The sequence below is a fragment of the Lissotriton vulgaris genome, chromosome 4_1, assembly GCF_964263255.1.
Source record: "Lissotriton vulgaris chromosome 4_1, aLisVul1.2, whole genome shotgun sequence".
Taxonomy (NCBI): domain Eukaryota; kingdom Metazoa; phylum Chordata; class Amphibia; order Caudata; family Salamandridae; genus Lissotriton; species Lissotriton vulgaris.
Window position 1 is genome coordinate 988590647 of NC_141691.1, and position 23215 is coordinate 988613861.

At 45.6% G+C, this 23215-nt stretch overlaps 1 protein-coding gene across 1 annotated transcript in view; it reads right to left on the bottom strand.

Annotated features, from left to right (window-relative positions):
* The window catches only part of OTULIN (OTU deubiquitinase with linear linkage specificity), a 352006-nt gene that overhangs the window by 202858 nt on the left and 125933 nt on the right, over positions 1 to 23215 (bottom strand). The gene's annotated exons all lie outside the window — the stretch shown is intronic.

Genomic DNA, 23215 nt, shown 5'->3' on the forward strand with positions numbered 1-23215 from the left:
TGATGATGGGGGATGAACCCCAATTGATCAGGGGTCCAGTGGCGGCTGCTCGCATTGCTTGTGGGGGCAAGGGTGGAGGGAATGCAAAAAAAGTGGAATACAAAATGAATTAAGATGCACTTACCTGAACCCCCGACGGCTGCCGCTTTGCTCTTTTGTACCAATCCTCGACTCTGACAGCACACTGCGTAGGGTACCAGATGCCAATCAAGGTCTTTCTATCGTGCTGGGAATGCCATTGCCAGCATGAGAGAAGTGCTGGAATTGGTTGGAGTGGCCTGGTTTGCCACTCAGACAGTGCCTGAAGCCTGTGGCATTTCTCCTTTGGCTGTACCGCACAGCTGGGTTGGAGAAACCTAAGTGTGCATGACGGTTTGGCCGGCCTATGATGGGCGGCCAAACTGGCATGCACACCTAAAAGTGCCCACCACTGTCCCCGCTGCCATGCCTGACACGAGAGGATTGCCTGGCCCCACCCCTGGGAAGACTCGCTCTGACAGCCAACGAGGCAAGGCAAAACTAAAATGATATTAAAATGCCTTTATTATCTTTTTATTTTTCATCTTTTTATGCCATTATGGAGGAGCCCCTCCTGTCGAGGTCTATCAGAGCCGGCATTAGAGGCCCCAAAAGTGGCACTAGGATACTGACAAAGAGTTTAGAATTTATATTATTGAGCGAAATGGTCTGATATGAGTCGCATTACTTTATATCTCTTCCCAGTTTGGGTATGATGGAAATGAAGCCCTCCAGCATGGTGCGTGGGAGAGTGCCCATGCTTGCCAATGAGTTAAAGACTCTAGTGAGAATACGGGGCGAATGCCTGGCAGAACGTTTCATAGTAGAGGACCAAGAAGCCATCTTGAACCGGAGATTTAAGCGGTTTCAGATGTGCTATGGGCGCAATGACTTGTAGGGTTGGAGGAGAATACTGGTATGGGAAGTGTCATGATTTCAGCCTATGCCAGTCACCTGGGGTTGAGTGAGTCTCGTGCAACAAGTATACATACCCACTAGCATATTTGAGGTAAGACAGAATCACTTAACGTTTGACCGGGTTATTCAGCCCTTTCACATTAAGGGTGATAATCTTCAACTCATTGTGGGCAAGTGTAAAGGAAGGCTGCCTTTCAGGTGTGTGCCCAGGTATGGTGGCAAAGAAGGTACCAGGCACTGACTCTGTTGAGAACCAGCATGCCAGTAGTGAGAAGGGACCCCATATGCACTTGTGGGTCTCTACAATGGAGTAAGTACGTAACTAACGTGAACCTCAACCATAAACTCAAATAAAACATAAACAAATGAGTCCACTGTTGATCCGGGAGTATCCCAAAAAATCCCAAGAGGTGTTCCCAGGCTGAATTCTAGCAAGTTTGCAACCGAGGGTGTGTTGCAGGTTTATCTGCCTCCTCGCCACTACCACCCAAAAAGCCAAATACATTATTTTTTAAAATTGATCCGCTTACTTGCACGCAAAAAACACGCAATACCGCGTTGGGGCGGCTGCTCCTGATACTCGAGAAGCCTACAGCTTCATTTTACCTGTTCCTTCACTGAGTGCCATAGCGGCAGACATCTTGGGTGGGGGCTGAGGCTCGGCACGGTCTAGTCGTCACAAGGACGCTAGACCGGTACTTAAGACGACCATGCTCACGCGCAGCGGGTACGCGCTGCGGGATCGCCAGAGCACCGCCGGAGTCACGCCAGAGTCCAGCCCGTCTGCGCCCGTCCGCGCACGGGCGGGCTCGGGGGCTCGATCTCCTGACCGTCGCTATACATATACGGCGGAAGAGCTTCGTTGTTTAAATAACGGTCAGTTGCAACTCGATATAGGTGCTATTGCTAGGCTAAAAAATCATGCCATACTGCGGCCGTACAACAGAAGTTCTAGAACCCAATACCCGGTACTAAAGATAGCTAGTCTGAATACTAGGTCCCTTCACAGTCATCATGTAGAGATCTATAACCTACTTCAGGATAGAGACCTCGATGTCCTGACACTCTCAGAAACCTGGATGGGTGAAAACTCCATGCCGGATATTATTGCTGCCCTCCCTAATGGCTACGACGCAATTTGGCAGAACCGCGCAGGGCCAGCTCGGGGGGGTGGGGTAGCGATTCTATTTAAAAAATCCCTATCTGTGGAAGAGATAATTTCAGAAACAGTGGACCTAGCTGATCTAGTAGGAATAAAGATCTCTCTAAACAATTCCTGCTGGGTGATTCTGTCAATCTACCGCCCACCCAACTCATCTCCACTTTTTAATGATTTATTTACACCTATTATATCAGATCTATGTACAAGGTACAAAAAAATTGTGATATTAGGAGATTTTAACTTGCATTGGGACAGCCCCCAATGGGACTTACCAACACGCCAACTGGACACCACCATGTCCGCTTTGAGTTTTAGTCAACTTGTGAAAGTACCCACACATATCAAGGGTCATACTCTTGACTTAGTATGGTCCACAGACCCAAATGTCCTTCTTAAGGATGTGGTTCCCTGCATCTGGACTGACCATTACCTAGTGACCTGTGAGGTAAACATAAAAGATCATTTAAAGCACCTACCCCGAGGTACTAGAAGGACCCGCAAATGGGCCGAGGTTGATTTAAAAAACCTGACCTCTGTGCTTCCGGAAATGACTTCTCTGACGAATTCTGATAGAAGCCTGGACGTAGAATATACAGTCCTAACTCAGAGCCTGAACACAGCTATTGATCACATAGCACCGGAAAAAACTCAGTCAATTAAGGGTCCTGGTAAAGAGGCTCCATGGTTTACCCCATCACTAAGGGAACAAAAAAGAAAGCTCCGAGCTCGGGAGAGAATCTGGAGGAAAACCAAGCAGGATACTGCAAGGAACCAATATAAAGACTCACTCCACCTGTATAAAAAACTTATTTCACAAGCCAAGGCGGAGTACTACGAGTCTCGCCTACAGAAGGCTAGGAATATCCAGAAGGAGACATTCCAAATCCTGTCGGAGCTGAGTAAAAAACAGGAGAACTCTGAGTCTCCCATAAACTCTAACACCTTTCAGGAATATTTTTTAGAAAAGGTAAAGACCATTATCCAGGACATCAAGAGTAGTGTGGTGAATTGTGACACTATACAGCCTGAGGTTCAGAATCCTACTCACTGCTCTTTAGTACAGTTCCCTGAGTTGGACGAGCTGAGTCTAGAGCAGCTAATGGGGAAAACTAAATCTGGCTCCCCAGCGGACCCATGTCCCCCGAGTATCTTCCGTGTGGCACGCCCGCTATTGGAGGCTCGGATCATCTCTCTCCTAAATAGGTCCCTAGAAACAGGGTATTTACCTGGTGACCTTAAGGAGGCGCTAGTTAGACCTCTGCTGAAGAAGCCAGGCGCAGATCCGGCTGTCCTGAAGAACTATAGGCCGATCTCCCAGCTGCCTTTCCTTGCTAAGGTCCTAGAGCAACACGTGCTGAAGTCTCTATCACTGTACCTCGAATCCCATGGCTTACTGCATGAGCGACAGGCAGGGTTTCGAGCGCACCACAGCACCGAGCTAGTGATGCTCTCGTTGTTGGACGAACTGAGAGGCATGGCTGACGGCAAAAGGCCGAGCGCCCTGATCTTACTAGATCTGTCAGCGGCGTTCGATACCGTCAGCCATGACCTGCTCCTGGGAAGGCTGGAGGCCTTTGGGATCAAAGGCTTGGCCCTCAAGTGGCTGCGATCCTTCCTTTTGGGAAGGACTCAGAGGATACAACTTGGGGAGTCAATATCTGAAGTGGGTCTCTTAGAGTGCGGAGTCCCACAGTGCTCCGCACTGTCCCCACTTCTGTTCAATCTTTACCTGCAGCCTTTGATTGCATCCCTGGCTGAGTTGGGCTGCAGAGTCTACAACTATGCTGACGATACTCAGCTAGTGCGGAGTATCGATAACACAGGGACAGCACAAACCCAAGCTCAAAATATCCTGAGGTACACCGTAGGTTGGATGACGAAAAACCTACTAAAGATCAACCCGGATAAGACCGAGGTATTGGTAATTCCATCTACCACCTCACCGTGGAGTGATCTGTATTGGCCTGCTGAGCTTGGATCAGCCCCAAAGCCTAGTGCCAACGTAAAGAGTCTGGGGATTAAATTAGATTGTGACCTGTCAATGTGCAGTCAAGTTTCCGCTGTTGTTGGAACTTGCACGAACATCATCAGACAATTGAGAAAGATAGCTCCCTTCCTTTCTCATTCGATGATGCGTTCAATTGTAGCAGCAACTGTCATCTCCCGGATCGATTATGGGAATGCCCTGTACCTTGGCCTCCCAAAAATGTCGACAAACAGACTCCAGGTCGTAATGAACGACGCCGCACGGCTAATCTTCAGAGTGCCCAGACGAACAAAGGCCTCCCCTCTTCTCCAAAACCTTCACTGGCTCCCTGTTAAGGAGAGGGTTGAATTCAAGAGCCTCTGTATAGCGCATAAGGCGATCTACGGCCATGCGCCGGCCTATATCAAAGCCCGCCTGGAAGTGTACAACCCGACAAGAACACTCAGATCATCAGACGCTCAGTTACTGGTCTGCCCCCGCTACAAATTAGTGACTAAGGGAGGGAGAGCCTTCTCTGTCCTGGCCCCCCAATTATGGAACAAGCTGCCTGAGGGGCTACGCAGGGAGATGAATCTCCTGCGGTTCAGGAAATCTCTGAAAACCCTGCTGTTTAGAAGAGCCTTGATCACAGTGTAGTCCTGTAGCTGCATCTCTCTCAGGAGTGAACCAAGTTATTGTAATGACATCGATTTCCAAGCGCCTAGAGGCCTGCAGGTGATTGGGCGCGCTATAAATCAAAATTAACAATAACAATAACAACAATAACAAATAGATTCCTACTAACTTAGCAGGAGATCCATGCCAGCAACAGGAGGACGAGGAAAGGTCTTAGTTGGACACTTGTCACTCTGGGTCACTGGAAAGGCTGTCAATCACAGCTTGTCACTCCTGTACAATGATTTCGTGGTCTGGCTGCAAGCAGTTGGCTGATATTGGAACTCTCCTCCATTTGCTGTGCTGTCTCCCCTCGTTCTTGGGGGGGTCTGCTGGTGACCTTCCCTCCGCTTCATCTGGTATGTTTAGGAGTCTGCAAACCTCTACCAGGTCTTTAAGTTCATATTGAGTATCTTCTCAGCAAAAAATAAGTCAACAGGGATGGGCCCAATAGTAAGAGACCACCTTTGTCCCTGAGAAATGTCATGACAGGGTGGAAGGCTCTAGTTTTCTTTAGAGTTAGATATAATGCTAAAGCTATAACACTAATTTGTGGCATTGGAAAAGGACAGGCTGGATATCCCCCTCCCTGTGCAGTATAATCTCTTTCAATTGGAAATCATGCATGCAGGCAAGACTGTCAGGCGGACGGCCTCCTTTGACCCTTGCGAGTGCCACTCTGTGCACCCTGTCCAATTGCACAATTGTTATTCCTGCATGAGTGTGTAATGATATTGAGAATGATATATTGACCATAGTCGCCAGGACACTTTAGCTTGAATAGCTGTGCACCCTAACAAGTACCCTATTTCATTGGATTTCATTTGGCTTAATTGACTCAGTTTTCTGTGCTGACTTCATCATGTGTAACAAACTTCGTTTTCTGTGCTCGCACCTAGCTGCAAAGTGGGGAGGGGATGCTTTCGCTTCTCTTCTTTTCGCTCCTCACTGATCAGAGTGAACTGGAACATGTTGTGTGGGATGCATGCATGGTACCTTTCAGGGCAGAGATTGTTGTTGCCAGCGAAATGAGTGAAATGTATGTAGGAAAGTAGGATCTGCTTCTTATAGTTATTAAGATCTATGTCTTCTCTTAACACTGCTTGCTCAGCAGCCGCCTGCAGACTTGAATATGGCCTTCGCAGTAGTTGGGTACAGGGCCTAGCAGCGGTAGTACGGTGGGTTGCTAGTTTGGCTAGAGGAGAAAAGGGTGCACTAAGATATCTTATGAAGATTGAACTGTTGGGCAGCTTAAAGGAGTACTCGCAAATTATTAAGAATTTCAGAAAGGCGATGGCCCTTCTCCAACTGGAAGAGAGCACTCTTTTTATTATTTCTGCTGCACAATTAAAGTCACTTCTGAAAGAGGCATCCTGGGATCTTAGCTTTAAAATGGACAAGGAGGCTATTTACTCTAAGAAGGGGGCTAACCATCTTACTGATTCATATATGAGGAAAACTATCCAACCCTATGTCGCCTGGAATTTACCACATGGCATTCGGCGATTTTGGTTTCTCCTAAGACAGGATTTGTTGCCATTAAATAATTTATTGGCAAAATGGTATGGTACTCCTGCAATTTGTAATTTTTGCAACTTGTCCACCCAGGATTGCCTGCACATTCTCTTCATATGCCCTATATTGCGTCCATTCCGGCGTAAGTGGTTAAGATATATATGTCTGCAATTGGGTATTTTAAATGCTAACTCTTTCTTACTTGCACTGTATAATCCCCCAAATGAAATCTTCTGTTTTAATATTTTTAACTTTTTTAAATGCTTTTTAGCTATTTATTGATGACTTTTGTAGCTGGTGAAATTTGATTATTCTGAATTCTTGTAAACATTGTAGATGTCGATCTTTCATTGAATGGATTTTGTATTGTGTATGGTTCTTATGTGGATCTCCTCGGAGTTCCAAAACATAATAAAGGAATTGAATTGAATTATAGTTACCGTCACTTTTTCCTGATGTTTCACTGTTTTTAGATTTTAGTCTGGCTGGGACCCTGCTATCCAGGGCCCCAGCCTAGCTGCTTCCTCTCTAAAATGATTGTATGTGGTTTCGGTACACCGCAGATTGGGTACCCTTATAAGTCCCTAGTATATGGTATCCTATACCTAGGGCGTAGATACCCCAGAGGCTGCAAAATGCATTTTGCCACCCCTGAGAGATCACTCAAAATGACACCACAGGTCTGCAACAGCAGCCTGTGTAAGGTGGTGTTTGCACACCTTACTTAGATATAGGTTCCCTACATCTACCTTATATCACCACACATATAAACCTACCAGTCACCCCTTTGGCAGCCTTATCAATCCTGAAGGCAGGGTGCTGGGTTTTGTGTGAGAGGTTGCCCATGCATGAGCAGAGCCCCTCTGCAGCCTTCGGAATCTATTATCCGGGGTTTTTCTGTAATGCAGCCAAACCATATAATCTTAAGTGCATTATAACCTTGTGGTAGTTGCTAACTTTGGAATGGCTGCAAGGAAAAATGTAGTGTTTGGTGTCAAACACCTTGGAATCATACCTCCTGCCAGTTCTGGCAGCAGAGGTATGATTCCACCCACCTAGAGGGAGAAATATGACTACACCAGTACACCCGGTAGCAGCTTAACAGAACCCTGGCATCACAAAATGGATGCTGCAGCCACAGACACGAGTCTGGCCTCCTGCTGCTGGACAAAACTCCACAGGGAAGGATGGACAATACGTTTCCTGTCACAGGGAGGTGTAACCACCTCCCACACAGGCTTTAGTGTATTGGGGCTGGGTGGGTGCACTCCAAGAGTGCTTTGATGTCAGCACTGGGGGCACATTTGGTGTCCCTGTGCATAGTTCAGCTCAAACCGGTTGCAGGGGCTACCAGCCCCTGCTCTGGCACAAAACTGGACAAAGGATATGGGTGTAACCACCACTCTATTCTGACACTCCCATAGGTGGTACCCCAGAGTTTGTCCAACCCCTTCCTTGGGTATAAAATAGGAACCCCTGACTAGAGGACTTTAGATTTACCTGGACGAAACTCTGCTACAGAATCCCCGAACTTCAACTAGCTACACTTTGTTGGATGACCGAAGAATGTCCCGTGTAGTAAAGGAGTTAGTCCCCTGCAAGGCAGGCACCAAAGACGCATCTGTCCGGTTTGCAACTACGCAGCTCCTGAAGGACTCCAAAGGCTTTGCAACACAGGAGGTGGGGTTCCAAGCTTCCCTGAGGCCGATCTGTGCTCTCAGCAAACCTGAGATTCAAAGCCCTCGTGGGGACCATGCAACCCGAACCCCTGGACACCGTGACCATTTGCAGCTGCATATGCTTTTTGGCGATCCCTGAGGCTGTGCATTGGACTACTTGTAGTCCCGACCCCATGCAGCGATGCCACCGAAGATTACTGGCCTACACTCCTTGAGTGTCCCGTGGGCTGGTATTGTGTGATTCCTCTCGAGGTCCCTTCGCCATCCCTTGTCCGCCGACTTGTGGGTCCCTGAGTAGGGTACTGTAACTTTGAATGGGCTTACCTGGTTGCTCCAGGCTTGCCCTGACTCTCCATTGCTTGGGGAGTCACCTGGACCTTGCTTGTCCATCCTGAAGCCTTTTTACTCTCACAGCGTGGGTTGCTGTTGCCAAGGCTAGTTGGTTTCCAATCTGGACACCCACCCCCCAGCACTCGACATCCTTTGTGGGACAGCTCGCCTGCGGACTCTGGTCATCGTTAACTTCTCCTGGTCCCCGTGGTAGCGGAGTCAAGATTCACCTCATCGCACCTGAAACACCTGACATTGGTGGGCATTAGTCTACCCTGCCCTGGTCACCCTGAAGTGACCCAGACTCTGTCCCCTCTGCTTTCAGGTTCTTCACATCCTTGATCCAGGCTTGGATCACACTGGACACTTTTCCTTTCCACGGCAGCAGCACTTTGCAGCAACTCGCCATTGAAAACAGCGACGATTCCCAACACCATTTGGCACCTATGCACCCGGCTTCCCTGGGTGAGGTAACAAGAGTACTCCCGTGCTAACATGGGTGCTGGCCTTAGAACCTTCTAAGTCTAAAAGGGTTTGCTCCAAGTCCTCCCTGAAGTGTCCATAATCTTTAATTTTCCAACCGCGATTTTCCCATAGGATTGTACGGAGCTTGCGGCTGTGTTCTCACACTGCATGAGTCCCCCGTGGGTCCCCTGTGTCACTACCTGGGGTGGTTCCTTGGGGTCCCAGCGATTCTACGTGCTCTAGGCAATATGTCTAGTCAAGTCGTGGTTCTTATACCACTTTTTTAATATATGGTTTGGTTACCCCCTGGGGCCCATATATTGTGTTATTTACTGAAGTTCTATCATGCTGATTTTGTGTATCTTGTTTCCTAAGCTCATAAAGAGGTTAGTAGAGAGTGTTTAGTAATAAATACATGTATTTTATATATACCTTGTTTGGTTCTCCTTTCATTTGGTCATTCAAGAGGTTATGATCAGGTAAACCAAGCTGCTTTACACTCCTTCAAGACTTAGCCTGAAGGCTGTTCTCCATAGCTACCACTAGGATAGCTTTCAATAAAGGTTGTCTTTAAACCTATCATCAATAAGGATTGTTTGGACTGGTGCAAGGAGCCCACTATGACTAGTGGACAGCATATGCCAGGCCAACTTCTCACAATGTACAGCTGTCTCAGAGTCAAAATACAGAGGCCTGGCCAACTTCTGTCTTGACCTTGACCTTGACACAGACCAGTATGGTCCGCTCGGTTTTTCGCGACAGAAAAAGGGGGTGAGGTTTCTAGAACCTTCGCCTCACGTTTAGTAAAAAGCATTAAAAGTGGGGAGTCTTCGCCGGCAGCTAGGAGCTCATTTGTGGAGTAGACGTACTGCCACAAAATAATCTGGGTTTGAGTCCTGATCAAACTCATTCCTGGGCTGTCGAAGGACTCCTCCAGCTTGAGTTGACAAGGATGTTGCATGATCGATCGGTGAGGTGTTACTTACTTCGTGTATATAATTTCTAAGTTTCTTTGCTCTTCGCTATATGTATATGTATGCTACATGTAATTCTGGTTTTGTGCTCGAGTTACTTGATATTTTGGAGTCTGCATTAACAGATATATTTTGCCTTCCCTTCCAAAATATTAAATTAATAAATATGTGTGTGTCATTTTAAATGCACTTGAATTTGTTTTCTTGCCTTGCCTTAAGAGAGTGCTGGGTCTTATTTTATCGCCTCCTCTTTTAGGAGTGCTGTTTTACGTGTGCTATTTAAAGGTGCAGACATGCATTTGCCTCTTCTCAAGAGTGCAGGGTTTAGGTGTGTCCTATTGTGAAAAATTAAAAGCATTACATTTTTGGTGTCACTTGCATGATGCGAAAATTAAGAAAAAGGAAGGCAGATTCCCAGATAACAATTGAAATACCTGGATGGGAGGTAGCCCCGTATGGTATGCTTGCCCATGAGTGGGCTAATTGCGCTGGGCTGAGTGAAAATTGGAATGTGAGTTTCGCTGACGCTTAGCCAGCACTAGTGGTTGCGTGTTTGCAAAAAGCGGCTGTTGAGAAAGGGAAAGAGCTTAACACGTCGTAAAGTGCATGAAAAATGTGTTCAGCTGCAGCACGAACTTCAAAGAATAGAATAACAGCTGGTTGAAACCAAAAATACCTCTACGATTTTAAATTGTCAGAATAAGCCATTATAAGTTACGTTGGAAACTTACCAGACTGTGGCAGAAAAGGCTGCAGTACATATCGCTGTTTACAAGTACAAGGAAAGGAGGGGTTAACAAGAGAAAGTGCTTTTAGCTATTGCAAAGGTAGAATCGACTGGGACCCAGAAACGTGGGATGGGAATATTTGGGATTCTTCAGAGTTTTCCGACTCTTGGGAAGAGTGTGATCAAGCCAGTAGTCAGGGTGAGTCGGAAGAACGCAAAGTGGTTCAGGCGCAGCCCATACATCGTAGGAAGATACATAGGGGTCCAAATTGTCCACAGGGGGTTGCAATGGATTCTATGGGGGATTTTACTCAGCAGGAGATTAATTACATTTTAGACAGATTCTGACAAAAACCTGGAGGATCTCTGTTTACATAGATGGTGCATTTGTTTAATATGGGCGTCTCAGGGGTAATCTTGAATCAAGGAAATGCAGTGAAGTTCTGCACACTTATTACTGATCCTACAGCGCAGGAGCAGTTTAGGAATTACAGGGGCAATAATCAAACTAACCTGTTAGAATCTGCTGTAGTTGGATGCAATCGGACATACCCGACAGAGTCAGACTGGCCAGTGAATGATAAACCTTGGTATACATTGAGAGATGCTATACAGAGACTTAAGGAGTGATGACAACTGCTATTTTTCTGGATAATACACATAAGTTGATAGAAGGACTGTTGACTTATCCGTGTGGAATAAAATAGTCCATTTGGCTCCCCCTGCTTCCAAACAGGTGATGATGACTTTGCTAATTAATTAGACTGGTAATAATTTAGCGCAGGTGATTGAGGCAGTCCGTGAGTTGGGAGAGCTGGGGGACTGGAAAGATTGAAAGAGCCTCCAGGTCTGGGACTCGTACAGACAATTACAGGCTGTCTAGAAGAGCCATGTTTTTGGCTTTGTTGAATGGTGGAGTGAAGAAAGAGCAGATAGATGGAATAGAGACTAAAAGTCTGTGGGAGATGTATCAGAAAAGAGGGTTAGACAAAAAGGAAGGAAGCAGGAGAGTGAATAAACAAAGTAAAATGCGAAGAAAGCCAGAGTTGGATGAAGAGGAAAAAGATAGCGAGAGAGATGCCCATTTGAGTACGAAGGAAGGGGAGATTCAGTAAGTGGATGGCTCAGTGGGAACAGGGGGAGAAGTTCCCTCGAGAGTATGACAGGTTGTACCCGCTTTTGACCTGGGCAAGGGTTGACAGATTGAAAGCAGATTAGGAAATAGGTCAAGCTCCGGTACAGAGATGCGCTCTCAAAGACAATATGTTGACATAGGAATTTATTGGAAACATCGTTATGTTCAGAAAGCCCGAGCCCTAGTAGACACCAGAGTGGTGGCCACTCTGATATATGAAAATCCCAAAAAGTTTAAAGGGCAATATTTCATAATCACAGGTTTAGGCAGAAAAGAGACACCAGCTTTGCAGATAAAGGTCCAAATGAAAATAGGGAGAATTCCAAAAAGAGAGTACACTGTATTGATTGTCCTCCTCTCTGAATATATTATTGGAATTGATATCTTGAAGGGAATTACCCTTTATTTGGAGGATGGGTACTATCAATTTGGATCAAAAAGGTACATTTCAATTGGCGCCGTAAGGGTGGGTCACTTGAAGTTTCCTCCAGTGAAGGTGCCCCCGGCTACTAAGGTAATTCATTTGAAACAGTACAAAATTCCAGGAGTGCATGAGGAGATCAGTGTAACAATACAGGACTTGATAGAGGCAGAAGTGGTGACTCCAATCACTACCGCCTGGAATAACCACGTGTGGCCTGTGCGCAAAAGTGACAATAGTTGACAGTTCATTATCGTGAATTGAACAAGCACATACCTCCTTTGACTGCCGCTGTCCCAGATACTGTTACCTTAATTGAAAAAATACAGAAGAATTCTGGGACTTGGTATGTGACTATTGATATTGCCAATGCTTTCTTTTCTATACCAATAGCCTATGAATGCCAAGAACAATTTGCGTTCACATGTAATAGTAGGCAACTCACATTCAAAAAGATACCTATGGGGTACTTGCACAGTCCTACTATCTGTCACCTGCTGGTGACGGAGCATTTAGATGAGGTACCAGTTATTCTTGGAGTACTGCTTACTGAAGAGGGAAAGAAAAGCCAGTTCGTAGAACTATATGCTGTGTATCACGCTTTGAACAAAAGTTTCCAGGAAAATTTCATATATACACTGACTCGTGATCCACTGCCAATGGGTTAGCCACTTGGCTTCCCACGTGGCATGCCCATAACTGGATGATATATTTAAAGGGAGTGTGGGGTAAGGAACTGTGGCAAGAGATCTGGCCCATTTTGCTGCAAAACACAGTTACTGTTTATCATGTAGATGCTCACTGTTCGACAGACTCACTCGACCGCTGGTTTAATTCCCTCACAGATGAAAAAGCTAAGGTTTCAGAGGCCGAGGTGGCATTGCAAGATTCTGACCCAGTTGGGATTGCGAAATGGGCACATCAAAAGTGCGGACACTTTGGAGAAAAAATTACTAGCAGATGGGCAGAGAATAGAGGGCTAGGCATTCCCCTAGATCTGATTAAAACTGCGATCTCACAAAGTCCTATTTGTCAGCATACCCAACATAGAACAGTCCCACAGATAGTGAGAGGCCATCTAGGCAGAGGAGCATTACCAGCACAGATCTGGCAGATTGATTACATTCCCCTGCCAACTAGTCGAGGATGTCAATATGTGCGCACGGCTGTAGACACATACTCTGGATATTTAATAGCATTCCATGTAAACATACTACTCAGTTGAACACATTGAAATCGTTAGACTTTTTGATTTTGTAGTATGGAATTCCATTTCAGATTCAGAGTGACAATGAGTATAATTTCAAAGGCAAATTGGTGCAGGATTATAGTGCAACATTGAGTGAGTCTTTCATTCTGTCTTGACTTTGACACAGATCAGTAAGGTTAGCTCGTTTTTTTGCAACAGATGAAAGGGGGCGAGGTTTCTACAACCTTCGCCTCACGTTTGGTAAAAGGTATTAAAAGCGGGGAGTCTTCGCCGGCAGCTAGGAGCTCCTTTGTGGAGTAGATGTACTGCCACAAAATAATCTGGCTTTGAGTCCTTATCGACAGCCCAACCATAATGAAGGAAGAGGAAGAAGTCACCTTAGCCCTTATACCATCCGTACTACTAGAACTCACCTCCTTTGGGTGACGGAGGAATAGAATCTGCCCAACGGGTACAGCACGCCCCAAGAGGGTCTGCGCCCACGCTACCCACAGAGGAAGTTCACGCAGTGGAGAGAGATCTTTCCTTTCTAGAGTCAAAGGAATGGGAAAAAATGCTGTTTTCATACGGCAATGACGCCCCTGGCCACCCTCGGCCATCATCTCCTCCAATGGAGGAGAAAAAGGAGGACTTCACGCAAGAGAAGGCATGGGTCACAACCCTGGACATTCTACAAAGGCCAGCCGATGCAATGACTTATCAAGCCAACAAAATGGACATACAAATCAGCTTCCTGAACACACTGGCTGTGTATGTAGTTAAAATAAACGACAAGATTACAAATCTGAACAGCTTGATTAGACTGACCCAAGCGGCAGCAGATCACCCGCAACAAGGATGTGATTGTTCACCAATAATCGAGAAACTGAGCAAGCTCCCAGTGATGATGGAAAATCTATTGGTAGACTTAAAAGAAATCACAAACACAAAGTCATTCCCTACAAAAGATAGAGACGGTGACTCAAGTCTTGGAAATAAAGCTAAAGTGGTAGCAAACTCAAGGGCGCGAGGGGCAGAGGAAAAACCACTCTCCTTCACCCCAGGATTCATCAGCCACCGGCAGCTCAATGAGTGACCAACAAAAATCCCCAATTGCAGGCAAAGCAAAGTCCACTCTACCATCCTCAACGGAACAAGACATGGAAGACCAGACTGGCAAGGGGAAAAGACAAAGGAAGCGAAAAGGCCGCAATAAGATAGGTAGGCACAAACAAGACCTGAGACTCTACCCGATGTTTAACACCTTTAGACGACCAGCAGCTACAGAGTGTTACGACTCAAAAAGAACTGATGAGCCAAAAATACAATCAGAGGACCAACTAACCTTACTAGAAAGCGATAAACAAAAGTAGATTGGCACTCCACTACCAGAAATAGAAAAGGATGTAGCAGGGGCAGTGAGGCCCACCTGGTATATAGCGGGAAAATGGAGCCAACCACAATCACTTACATGGCTCTTTCTGCCCCAACGCCTCTGGAAAATGCAGAGGATCAAAGTTCCATCGGGCCCATCAACCCGCTCGGCAGCACCAATTCATCGAACCAGGCTCATACCAGAAGCACACATTAAAATCATCCGGGCAATTTTACAACACCGGCGAAGGATAAAGGAGCCAAAGCACCAATAGCCCGTGGCAAAAATCTAAAGTGCCCCAGTGCAAGTAATACGGCACCTAATACTCCTATTCACACAGCAATGAACGAGCAAACATTAGGACCCTTGACAGTAACAGATCAAACGTTTCGTGCTCAAAGACTAGAGCCAAATTCAAGGCTGACAATGGTCCCTTCTCATGGTGATCCAACCTTTACGCTTTTCTACCCAGAGTACAAGTCTAAAGGCAGCTGTGATATACTAAATCGTGGGAACACCATCAAATTGATAGAAGTGATAGGCCTGTCAAACGTTATAATCTCACAAGATATCATATTGGTAGAATTTATAGCACCGGGCCAGGGCCAAACAAACAAAACCGTGAAGGTCACTTGGAGCACGAAAGAGGCAATGAACAATATCTTAGGGCACACAGAAACCTTCAAGCAGTGGGGCATACTCATTCTACCCGGAAGGGAATCAGGTTACCCACATGTTCTGCAGGCAAGTTGAGGCACTGAGCGAACACGTGCAGAAAAAAGAGCAGTATATTCAGTCTTGAGGAGTGCTTGCAGCGAAACTCCCACTTCCGACCCTAAAGCAAAAAAAGTAAGAGACGACTGGATCACACTCAATAGGGATCGGGAAGAGGCCGGAACATGGTCATGGCTGGCGGGCTCCCTAAACTCAACCCAGCTACTACGCTGACATCACAACAGCGAAAAGGGTAATAACACTTGTCCTTTAAGGATTTGCTCCTGGAACATCAATGGGCTAAAAAATAAACTGGAGGACAAAGCAATAATCTTCTATTTTCGATCATTCAAGATAATATTACTACAAGAGACATGGCTTGTGGAGCCGCAGCAAATAGAAGGGTTCAAAACTAATCATATTCCAGCTCAGAAACTGAAATCTTTGGGAAGAGACAGTGGCGGCTTAGCAATATATATATATCAATAAATAATGCAATTGCTTCATGGGATCTAGTAAGCTCATCCCATTTCCTCCAGTCCGTGGGAATCACCTTTAGCACAAACAAAGGCCAGCCCAGGTCCATCACTCTAATGAACGCCTATGTTTCGCCCAAATTCAGTGTCGAGGCAATCCTTCTCGGATGAGGTGACAGCGACAGTATTAAGAACGAAATCTGGATTCCCGAAAGTAGATATAATACTATCTGGTGACTTTAACATGTGGCTAATGTCTGACCTACAGAAAAACGAGCTAACTAAATCACAGGAAAGGATTTGGGTCATACCACTGCAGGACCTTCCAGGATGGCACAAGGAAGACCCGAAGGGACGCTCCTTACAAGGTAACCTTGAACATCTAGGCCTTAGAGCCCTAAGTGGGCGATTCCTCCCAGACAAGCCACCCGGACTTTCATACCTATCTAAACATGGCGCTTCCTTAATCGACTACACCTTTGTCAGCCTCTCCCTCCTGCATCAAATACTAGGCTTTGGATTCGGCAATAGAACAGAAAGCGATCATAGTCCCCAAGAAATATTGCTTAGCACCAGATTAATGCAACACGAAGAGGTAAGGGCACCAGCATCTGACAGCTACACAATCAATTTAAAACGAATCAAGTGCTTGGTTAGTAAACTACAACAAGTAGCAACGGAGGCAAAACAAATCTTTGAGAGTACCAGTAAGTCTACTGACGACCAAATTGCCAACTGGACAACATTTGCAACTAAATTGACAGACAGACACGCAAAACCAATAACGTATGCAAAACCAAACGGGGCACAACAGCCGACCTACTGGAATCCTGTGATACAATCTGCATTAAGAACTATGAATCGGCTATGGCGGGAATTAAAAACAAACCCAACGGACTCTCCAATAATAACAAAAATGAGAGAGGCCCGCAGCCACCTGAAGAAGCTAAAAAGAGAACAACGCAGAGCTCACTGTAACTCCTTCCGGGCCAAATTATGCCAAGACATAAAAACAAATAATTCTGCGAGGTTCTGGCGTACCATCAATTGTCTTGGAGGGCGTGCCCCGAAAGTTGCGTCGTCAAATATATTGGAGTCTGAGTGGGTTGCTTTTTTGCACATTCAATTCAATGACCACCAAAATAACATTTCTTATCAGAATACCAGCGAAGAAGGCAGCAAAGCTCAAAAAGCGGCAATTTGGCCCTCAGAACGAAACTTTAAAACACTAACAATGGATGAATTTCCCAATGTAGGTCAAATAATTGAAAAACTAACAGAGAGCTTAACCCATCAAAGCAGTATCGTACATAGAACAGTCCAGAAGGACCAAATTGAAAATCAGATCAAAAAGGGTCAGAAGGACGGAGCCCCAGGTCCAGGAGGCATCCCTTTTGCTTTGTTCAAGGAGGATTCAGCCTTTTGGGCTTCTAAGCTATCTCCACTTTTCAATTCCATCCTACAAAACAACATCATTCTGCCCTCTTGGCAAGGATCGATTCTTGCACCAATTTTCAAAGGTGGGGACAAAAAATCTCCTGAGAATTACCGTCTAATTGCCCTTATTGACAATGAAGCAAAGTATTTTGCCGGGATATTAATCAACTCTCTTCGGGCATGGGCCTACGACCATTTCGCAATTCCTTAGAATCAAACCAGTTTTACAAGCGACACTGGCACCTCAGTCAATCTTATGACTCTCTCCTGCTTGATAGATCAGGCGGAGATCAGCACTAGCTCATTTTACATGGGATTCATAGATTACAAAGCTGCATTTGACAACGTCAACAAGGCCAAGCTCTGGCAGAAGCTTTCCAGATTGAACATCCCAAATGGCCTTTTAAGAGCCATACAGCTCCTGCATCAGGACACATGGTTCAGGATTAAGATTGGGGATGGCTCCAGACTGTCACGCCCAATCCTAACAACAAAAGGTCTTAAACAAGGATGCGTCCTAGCCCCCATATTTTTAACTTATTTTTATCAGACTTCCCGGAAGCCTTAAACAAGATAAACTCGCATGCTCCCAAACTAGCTGGGTTCCTGCTGTCAAATATTCTTTACGCCAATGACGTGGTTCTTCTAGGTATAACAAAGATTGGCCTGCAAAGACTCATGGACGCTACCACCGAATACTCAAACAAGAACGAGCTCCTGATAAATAACAAGAAAACTAAAATCTTGGCGGTACGTCCAGGAAGGCCAAAGAAGCTGGCATGGGTCTTAAATCGTTAAAGTATTGCAGAATCCAACTGCCACAAGTATCTAGGTGTTCTCTTCAACAATAACGGAAGATATAAAACCCACTTAGAAGAACAAAAAAAGAAGAGAGCAGCGCTAGATTTTGAAATCAGTTCTATTCACAAGAAGCTACTCGGCCCAACATTCGCTCCAACACTGCAGGCAACTCAGGCAAAAGTCATACCTATATTAACATATGGAAGTGAGGTGTTAAAAGGATTGGATAGTGTCCAATTAGACAAAATTATTACAAAAATCTATAGAACAGTGTTCAAGTTACCTACACAAAGGTCGCCAGCCCAAATTAGGCTGGAACTGGGCATCTGTAACCAAACACTGGCCAGATCAATGAGTTTCTTAATGTGCTGTCACAAACTGAGGTTGTCAAAGGAAGGCAGCCTAGTGCAACACCTATGGTCTTGCCTTAATACGAAACTATGGCGAGCAAGGCATGACTACTGGGCAAGAGGTCTAAAAACTCTAGGCTTGAACGAAGTTTGGAACCTACAAGTCAGCCATAACTAATTTAAAAGGCTAGCAAAAATAAGCGTAAAAAAACTCTCCTCACTGGAAGATAAGGCACGTCTAGCAAAAAGAAGCCACGGCTGGATGACCCTGTTATCATACGTCCAGCTGACGCCTCAGAGGTATCTAACCCTGCCGTTTACCGGACGTACCAAATTAAGATTTTAAAATTGAGAATGGGAGTGATCAACTTGTCATGTCATCTGCCTAAATGGAAAAGAGACCATGGCCAGGAACATTGTCGACTTTGTGGAAATCACAGGGAAGACATAATACACATTCTATGCCTTTGTCCAAACCTGTTGAAGGAAAGACGGTCCCTTTTACGGAAAGGCTGGAACATCAACGAGGTCAGATCATGTAGAGCCGCAGTACTGGCCAACTTTGACCCACAGAACACCAATTTAAACTGTGTACTAGTAAGGTTTATGGATCGAGCTGTAAAAAAACTAGGGGAGGGGACCCATGAACAGGATCCTTCATCAGAAAAATAACTGGCAAGTCCCCCCTGCAGACATCCAGAATCAATCAATCAATCAAAGACATTTATAGAGCGCTCTACTTACCCGTAGGGTCTCAAGGCGCTTAGGGGGGGGGGGGGGTGCCGTTACTGCTCGAACAGCCAGGTCTTGAGCTTCTTCCTGAAGGAGAGGTGGTCTTGGGTCAGGCGCAGGTCGGCCCGGTCGAAAAGGTCTTGGCGGACACGGTAGGAGAAGGACCTTCCTCCTGTTGTCGCTCTACGGATGCGTGGGACGGCGGCGAGTGCGTGGCTGGCTGATCGGAGGTGGCGTTTGGGAGTGTAGAAGTTGATTCGGTTGTTGAGGTAGCTCGGGCCTTGATCGTGTAGGGCTTTGTGTGCGTGGGTGAGGAGACGGAAGGTGATTCTTTTGTTGACGGGGAGCCAATGCAGGTCTCTCAGGTGTCCGGAGATGTGGCTGTTTCGTGGGATGTCGAGGATGAGTCTGGCTGAGGTGTTCTGGATCCGCTGGAGTCTCTTCTGGAGCTTGGCGGTGGTTCCGGCGTAGAGGGTGTTGCCGTAGTCCAGTCGGCTGGTGACGAGGGCCTGGGTGATGGTCTTCCTGGTCTCCGTGGGGATCCACCAGAAGATCTTCCGTAGCATGCGCAGGATGTTGAAGCACGACGAGGAGACGGCGTTGACTTGTCTTGTCAGAAAAAGATAAACTGTTAGAGCCATTACACCAACTGACTAAAGGGGTCGGGCACCCAGGCTGAACTACTCCGGGACTAAAAAAAAAAAATTTAAAAAAATGTTTTAAACTTGGACACGATCACAATAGCCCCAGGGGCCGCCTCCTATGCTTTGGCGGCAGGGCAGCTAAAAGAGACCTCTGACAATCGGGGGTGGGGTCTTTTACTATAAGGATTTGGGGTTCCATTTTTCTTTTAATACGTACATTTTAATCTTTTGTAACTTGCAAAGGTTTTTTAAATCATGCAATAAAGTTTCCTTCTGAGTCCTGATCGAACTCCTTCCTGGGCTGTCGAAGGGCTCTTCCAGCTTGAATTGTAAAGGATGTTGCATGATCCATTGGTGAGGTGTTACTTACTTTGTGTACATCATTTCTAAGTTTCTTTGCTGTATACTACATGTATATATGTGCTACATATTATTCTGGTTTTGTGCTTGAGTGACTTGATATTTGGGAGTCTGCATTAAGCAATATATTTTGCCTTCCCTTCCAAAATACTGAATTTATAAATATGTGTGTCACTTTAAATGCACTTGAATTTGTTTTTGTGCCTTGCCTTAAGAGAGTGCTGGGTCCTATTTTAGCACCTATTCTTTTGGGGGTGCTGTTTTATGTGTGTTATTTAAAAGTGCAGCCATCCATTTACCTCCTCTCAGGAGTGCAGGATCTAGGTGTGTCCTATTGTGATAAATTACAAGCATTACATTTTTGACATCACTTGCAAGATGCGAAAATTAAGAAAAATGCTCTCCAGAAAAAGGAAGGCAGATTCCCAGATAACAATTGATGGGAGGTAGCCCCATATGGTATGCTTGCCCATGAGTGGGCTAATTGCGCTGGGCTGAGTGAAAATTGAAATGTATGTTTAGCTGACACTGAGCCAGCACAAGTGATTGCGTGTTTGCAAAACGTGCCTGTTGAGAAAGGGAAAGAGCTTAGGTGTGTGTCATATTGTGAAAAATTAGAAGCCTTACAGAGTGGGTCTCAAAGTCTTCTGTGTGGGCCTGTAGTGTTGCTTGTTGTTCTTGTAGGTGAGGGCTTCTTGCTTTAGTTGTTCAATCTCTTCACCCCATCTGGTTTCATTATCCTCAAACGTGGACGCTCTGTCGCCCATCTCCGCCATCTCACGCCTGACCTTCCTGAGGTCCTGTGCTAGTTCACAGTTCACAGCCTGGATATCCTTGCGCAGGGAGGTGAAGAGTGCTTCCACAAACATCCTCGACTTGTGCTGACTCTGCTGCTCTGGGTCCAGAGCAGCAAAGTCAGCACAAGTCGTGCTTACACGAAGCCGAAGTAGGCCTCTGGACTCACTGGCAGCCCGTTGAGGCACTGAACGAAAATTATCAAGGTACCATTGGACCTCACCAGGATACAGATTAATATATCTATTCCTCACCTTTTCCTCAAAAAGAAATCCTTTTTAGGAAAATATACACTTAGAGACACTAACAGTCTCATATCACCTATTCACTTTTGGTCCTGAAGAAAGCCCAATTGACCTACATAGGCGACGCAAGGGCTGAAACATGTCGAACATTCTGAACGACCTTCCGAGTGCTTGAGATTCCTAAATAATCTCCAGACGCACCTTAACAGTTTTTTTAATGAATATCTCGAATCCACTTTAATTAAAACAATTCCTGGCTGTACGAGTATTTTTTAAGGATATTCACGTGTGACCCCTACATTATCACTGATCACTACAGTTTTAACCAGGGGTACACCTCCGGGTGGAGGATGCATAACTACTAACCCTATGATGATGCAATCACGTGAATAGAAGGCGGAAAATCATATATATACCGCCATTTCCATCTTTTACACGTGAATGATGGTTTTTTATTGGGACATAGCAACACGAGAATTGCAAACCCAGGTTATGCAGGACAAGTGATCCATTCCACATATGATTCGTTAGATATTGAACCAAGGAAGCTGAATGGATCACTACTTCTTCTTTCTCCCTCCTCTTTGATTATTTGTGGCTGGCATAAACTTAACCATGGGGATGCTGCCATCTTGGGAGTGTTGTCATAGTTCTCTGCCACCAGGGAGTTGGTGCAGCAAGAACTGCATGACTCTTCTGCCTCCAATGGTGCCAGCAGTCTCCTGGCTGGGACCCGATTCCTGAAGTCTGTTCTCCGGGTACCACACAGTACAAACGAGGCTCCCTACAGGGGTGGCCAGCGAAGGAGTGTAGACTGATGTCCTACGCGGCCGCCATCTTGCGTGAGAGAAAATAGTATCATTTTATAATGTGAGATGGAAGCAGTGTTGTGTACTCTGATGAGGTCTGTCTATAGTGCCCAGTGTATGTTCTTAAATGTCTGATTTGCTGAGTTCGGAAGATCAGTTGGACCAGTGGCAAGAGCAGGGAAGTTGCCAATGCTTCTGGTGAGACGCCTTGAGGTTAATGTCACAAGTAATAAAGTTGTACCGAAGAAATCGGACGATGTGAGGTTCCATTACTTGAGTGTATCTAAATAAGATTATACTGCATCAATGCAAGTATGTATTTCCACATGGAAGCCATATACTGGTAGGTATTTTGTTGGGATTTGGAGGTAGCTTTTACCTTCTTGCTCCTTTTGCTGAATAACTCAGTAAAGACTCTTTAATTTACCACTTATCGCATCTCCCAATGAAATGCCCACTCAAATTTGTGTGGGTAGTACAATGAGAGCTCTCAGACAGTCAGAGCTTACACCAATGTTTTGCTTATGTTTCTTTGTAGACACCTTTTATATTGAGAAGTATTTAGTTCTCTGTTTAGTTAGCCACATCAAGACCATGGAACAATGTTCAATTTCCTTCCAAGCTTGTTTATGTTGTATTTTGTGTTATGCTGTTTTCTGTACATTATTAGGATTGGCTATGTATATGTGGCATACTTATGCACAATTATTATTGGGTCGGAAAAGTCCTCTGCATGGTAAAACGTGTTCCCCGACCTTGACTCCCAAACTGTAGTGTTGTCTGGATCCCTAACACTGAATTTTGTTTGTCACAGGTGAACACAGATCATGTTTGTGCACCATGATATAGGCCTTTCTCATGGATTGCAGTCTTATTGGACTCTGACGGGCAACCAAACGATACCCTTATAGTGAAGGACGGCTACCACCTTCACCAGGTATTAAGCAGCACAAGCATGGTGGTGGCAGCATAACGTGTAGCGATCATTAGTAGTGACCAGGACTTTTTTACCCTATGTCACTGGAGTGTGGCCTACAGGCTCTCTCAGCTGTTTTTAAAGTTACGATGCTGTATGCTTAACTCACCCTTGGCTTACATCAGGTAGATGTGGAGGGCTGCACAGAGCAGGAGTGGTGACTCTGCGGTGGATGTATGTGTGGCTGACAAGGGGCAGTACAAGCGTGGTGTAGTGCTGTGCAGTAGATATGTGTTTATTATATGTGCGGGTGTAGGTATGCTTAAGATGAACATATTACATGAGAGATGTAGTGCTGTGCAGTACATTCGCAGGGACTGTATACAG